The sequence below is a fragment of the Petaurus breviceps genome, unplaced genomic scaffold (assembly GCF_028583685.1).
Source record: "Petaurus breviceps papuanus isolate PSGF00001 unplaced genomic scaffold, PetGlider_PUasm1.0 38, whole genome shotgun sequence".
Taxonomy (NCBI): Eukaryota; Metazoa; Chordata; class Mammalia; order Diprotodontia; family Petauridae; genus Petaurus; species Petaurus breviceps.
Window position 1 is genome coordinate 70,149,706 of NW_027186304.1, and position 5,911 is coordinate 70,155,616.

At 38.3% G+C, this 5,911-nt stretch overlaps 1 pseudogene; it reads right to left on the reverse strand.

The window, feature by feature from the left end:
- Positions 1-3,496: 3,496 nt before the first annotated feature.
- Positions 3,497-4,255, reverse strand: LOC138170131 (ribosome biogenesis protein NSA2 homolog pseudogene; annotated as a pseudogene).
- Between the last annotated feature and the right edge of the window lie 1,656 nt (positions 4,256-5,911).

Sequence of the window (5,911 nt, forward strand, 5' to 3'; positions counted from 1 at the left end):
TGCAGAGCTAGAGATTAAAGCAGATAGGGGAGAAGGAAGGAAGGTGTGGAAATAGATAGAAGAAAACATGGGCTGGGTAGAGCTCTAGATGGGTGTAGTGCCAATGCAATATTTACAGCACCCATGATCATGATAAACATACTGACCATGAGTATAAATATTCCTGCATGATGCTCAATCACAAAATATAGCAGCTCTCCATATATAAGACAGAAGCAAAACATTTATTCAGACACCAGAAAACCAAATCCCCAAACCAGTAAGCTGATTCCATCATAGTAGCAAAGTTAATAATCCATGACAACACAGAGAGCCACAGCATCCTTTAACCTTCCCACAAACCAATATAAGATCAATATCTACTCACAAATCTGACTAACTCCTTGCCTAAGCATCCTCTGTCTCCCACCATATCTCTAGCTCTGACTCCCAGCTTCCTGTGGGCTCTGCTCCACCCTTAAGCAAATTCCTCCCACCACAGGTTCCATATGACCACATTCAGCCTATTAAGGGGCAGAGCTTACTTTCAAAGCAAGGAAGGTCTTCAAATTCCCTCTTAGGCTTATTAAGGGGCAGGGAAGGTCTTCAAATTCCCATTACCATTACAACAGGCCATGAAAGTGAAACTTGGTCTGGGGTCCAAGTCCAGTTAGATAGCATATGCTTGGTAAGGTTGTATTCACCATGTCCCAGTCAAGATGACTGGGTTCAAAGATGAGTAAATCAACTCACACTGTGCCTGGATCCATGGATTAGGAATGTCTGGTACAATGTCCCACTGATCTAGGTAGAAAAAGTCATGGCAGTGATAGTAAGAAGATAGCAAGATGACATTGATAAGCTGGAATATAGACAAAAGAGGGTGTCCAGGATGAGAAGAGGACTGGAGATGGTTCCTTAAATGTATTATTATAATCTTACTAAGCCACAAGAGGGTCACAAAGCATTTTGAGGATATTCAACTTGGAGTAGAAACACTTTAAGGGGAACACATATGTGAAAGACTATTACATGTAAGGGAGGATTGTTTTGTTCTGATATTCAGAGTAGGCAGGGCTAGACGCAATTGATTGAAGCTTCAGGAAGTCCATAGGTGGACTTTGGAATTTAGTAGGTTGTCCTTACTGGAAATCTTCAAGGAAAGTCTGGATAGCCACTTGTCAGTGACATTATATGGAGGATTTTTAAAAATCAGGTATGAATTCAATTAGGTGGCTTTTGAGATCTCTTCAAACACTTAGATTCTATAATCCTGTGCCCAAGAAGAGAAGATCAATCTATATCACATTTGGAAAAGTAGACAGATTTTCCAATAATTCCACATTGCTCACTACAAAACCCCATCTTTTTTTCAACAACAATATTCTCCTGGTAAAGTTAAAAAACTAAATTGTGTACCACTATGATTTTAGAAGAATCATAACTGCAGGTTGATTTTTTTAAAAGGGCCAATGGATAGTGCTATGATTTATGCATAAGTAAATAGCAACTTATTGCCAATGAGGACACAAATACAAGAAGCACTGTAATTAGGGGCGGCCAGGTGGCTCAGCGAGTAAGAGCACCGGCTCCAGTGTTGGGATGACCTGGATCAAATCTGGGCTCAGATACTCAGCACCACACCCAGAAATAGCTGGCTGTGTAACCTTGAGCAAGTTACTTAACCCCTATTGCTTAAAAAAAGGCACTGTAAATAATACCACCAAAAATATGAAGCTGGCACAAAAAAAAAAAACTGGTCATGTATCATAAGCAAGGAACAACTGATGACTAGTCTATGTGTTAAATTATTGAGCATGAAAGAGTAAAAGAACCAAAGAGAGGCCTCTAACATATCAGGCAGATTCTCTGGACTTAGGCCATGGATCTCACACCCACATACTAGCTTGAAGTGTTGTGCCCATTACATGTCCATCATACACAATATTATGCAGCCTCACCTAAGTACCACTCTACTTCAGCCTGCTTTTACTTAGCAAACTGATCTTTCTAAAGTATAGGTCTGACCATGTCACCCCCCTATTTTTCTTTTTTTTTAATATTTTATTTCTCCCCAGTTACATGTAAAGACAATTTTAAACATTCTTATTTTTTAATTTTTAGTTCCAAATTTTCTTTCTCCCTCCCTTACTTCCCCCATCTCTGAGATGGTAAGCAATTTGATATAGGTTACACATGTTCAATCATACAAAATGTATTACCATATTAGTAATGTTGTGGAAAAAGACACAGACCCAAAGGGTGGGGGTAAACCATAGACACAAAAAAATACAAAAAATGAAAAATAGTATGCTTCAGTCTGCATTCAGATTCCATCAGTTCTTTCTGTGAAGGTGGAGAACATTTTTCATCATGAGTCCTTTGGAACTGTCTTCAATCATTGTATTGCTGAGAATAGCTATTATTCATAGTTGATCATCATACAGTATTGCTATTACTTTGTACAATGTTCTCCAGGTTCTGCTCACTTCACTTTGCTTCAGTTCATGTAAGTCTTTACAGGTTTTTCTGAAATCAGCCTGCTTATCATTTCTTATAGCACAGTAAAATTCTGTTATAATCATATACTTATTCATCCACTCACCAAATGATGGACATCCCCTCAATTTTCAATTCTTTGCCACTGCAAAAAAAAAATGTTGCTACAAATATTTTTGTATTTTGGGGAAGCTATGTGGTGCAGTGAATAGAGCACCAGCCCTGGAGTCAGGAGGACCTGAGTTCAAATTCGGCCTCAGACACTTAACACTTACTAGCCATGTGACCTTGGGCAAGTTACTTAACCCTAATTGCCCTGCCTTCACCCCTTGAAAAGGCAAAAAAAAAATTTTCCTATTTTTTAACATTCTTATTTAAAGTTTTAAATTCCAAATTCTGTCCCTTCCTCCCTTTCTTCCCTTTCCCCTCCCTGAGGTGGTAAGCACTCAAATATAGGTTATACATTGTGCAATTATGTAAAACATTTCAATAAAAGAAAATATGAAAGTGAAAATAGCATTCAGTCTGTATTCAATCAATATCAGTCCCTTCTCTGGAGGAGAATAACATACTTGATCATTAATCCTTTGGGATTGTCTTGGATCATTGTGCTGCTGAGAATATCTAAATTATTTACAATTCTTCATTGAACAATATTGCCATAACCGTGTACAACATTCTCCTGGTTCTGCTCACTTCACTATGCATCAGTTCATCTAAGTCTTTCCAGGCCTTCCTGAAATCACCCTGCTTGTCTTTTCTTTTCTTTTCTTCTTTTGTTTAGCTACAAGCTTTTTTTTAATTGCCACTCCAAAATGGGGAAAAGTCTCACAAAAGAATAGAAAATAGTGTCTCATCTCTTTTCCAAGTTAATCTCAAATCAAAACAACCAATGTGTAGAATTGGGTCTTTGGTTTTGCTTTGTGACTGTTCAGCATAGTAACTGTTGTGATTTTCTTGATATACTGTAAAATCTTTAATAATTGTCAAAGATATAGAACTTCACTCAATTGATCAATCAAACAAGCAAAAAAGCATGTATGCATCCATCATTTTTCAAATTGTTGGTAACCTCTGCATGTTTTCCCCAGATAACTGCCTGTGTCACAAGGTCAAGCTCACTCACATTCACTTCAATGACAGTCCCTTTGGTAATAACATCCAAAGTTGTATATAGTGGGGAAGAGTGATTCTTCTTCATACCAAGTATGGGTAGTCAAAAAGTGACTTGAAGTTCAGGATGAGTTACATGAGCTTTCTTAAAACATAAACCCATTGGCCTAATAAATCTTTTATATTTTGGTGGTTTTTGAGTAAAACCATCTCCAACAAAGCAGACTTTAGTAACCATTCTTTTCCAAGCCTTTTTTCTCTTTCCTGCACAAATAAATCGTTACACTTCTGTTTCTCCCTGGGCATGAACTTTTGGCAAGGGCACTTCCCATTTACCAGTTTTCTCTTTTCGTATCTGTTTAATCATTGTGGAAAGGACTTCAGCTAGGGATTGTCCCTCTCTGTCCAGCTCCTTGGGGAGTTTTTTCATCATTCTTTCACTTGGTTTTTCTCTTTTCATGCATCTTGATAGTCTTTTTCATCTGAATCTTCTCAGCATGATGCTGTTTATGGTAGAGTTTGACCTTTAAACCAATAATTTTCTTTGCTTTCTTTGAACATTCATGAGCCCCTCTTGGCTTTCCTTCTTTCTCTTTTTCTCATGGTAATCCAAGAGATAGCCATACCATTTTTGGTGTAACTCTATGTATTCGTTCTGGGGCATGTTGACAGCTGGGGGCTTGTCGAAGAGCCGCCAAAAACATTTCCCAAATTTCAGACCCTCTGCCATCAGTGACCAACTCCCCAAGAGCTGGAAAGAAAAAGTGCTTGTCATTCCTTATAGCACAATAATATTCCATTATAATCATATACCACAGCTTGTTTAGCCATTCCCCAATTGATGAGCATCCATTTGATTTCCAATTCTTAGCTACCACAAAAAGAGCTGCTATAAATATTTTTGTACAAATAGATCCATCCCCCCCTTTTTAAATCTCCTTATCAAGGGACATGCTCAGTACTATAGCTCTTTGGGCATAGTTCCAAACTGCTCTCCAGAATGGTTAGGTCAGTTCACAATTCCACCAATAGTATATTAGTGTCCCAATTTTCCCACATCCTCTCCAACATTTATTATTTTCCTTTTCTGTCATATTAGCAACCTGATATGTGTGAGGCGGTCATCCAAAATTTTTTTAATTTGCATTTTTATTATCACTGGTGATTTAGAGCATTTTTTCATATGACCATAGACAGCTTTGATTTCTTCATCTGAAAACTGCCTGTTCATATCCTTTGACTATTTATCAATTGGGAACTGCATGTCACCCCCTACTTATTAAATTCCAGTGACTCCCTACCATTTCCAACATCAAATATAAAATCCTCAGTTTGACTTTTAAAGTCCTTCATAACCTTATCCCGTCTTAGGTTTCCAGTTTTCTTATACCTTACTCTCTTCTATGTACTCTGTGATCCAGTGAACCTGGCCTCCAGATTCCTTGGTTGTGGTTCCTTGCACAACACACTCCATCTCCTGACACCATACATTTTTGCTGCCTATGCCCCATGCTTGAAATTCTTGCCATCCTCATCTCTATCTTCAGGCTTTCCTGCCTTCCTTCAAATATTAATTAAAATCCCGTCTTCTGCAACCTCCTTTCCCAAACTCCTTTAATGCTGGGGCCTTCTCTTAGTTCATTATAACCAACTTGCCCCATATGTTCAATTTATCCTTATTTGTTCATAGTTTTATGCTTGCTATCTTCCACCACTGACCTTTAGCTCCTTGAGAGCAGGGGCATTTGTTTCCCCTTTCTTTGTATCCCTAGCACAGTAGCTAGCTCATAGTAGGTTCTTAATAGGGCTGTTGACTTGAATTAACTTGGTATGTCCCACTTGGGAAATAGCTCTTTATATATACTGATAGAACCATGGAACACTACCACAGATGTCTATGTCTAAAACTCAGCTGATACAATTCAGATGAGTCGTACAATCTTGGATCTAATATCACAGTAGCATTATCACTTGTTTGCATACTGGTATACCCTGTGTTTGTGGGTTTATTACTACAAGATGCATGACTCAGGTCAAACCCCACCATGAAACACTTACTAAAATAGGCACTCAAAATGAGAGAGTCCAAAGCTAAATTTCTTCTAATGCTGCCCTGCCAAGTACTCCTTTCACTCCTCATATGATCATCTGACACAAAGTAAGACATTGTGAACATATTCATTGACTTTCCTGTGATTCTCTAGCACCGACCACCTCTCTATGCACCAATGTCAGACCCAGTCATCCAACTTATTTTCCATGCATCATAAATACACATAAATACTCCTACAGAACTGCTTCCTTTCTCAGCTGTTCCAGC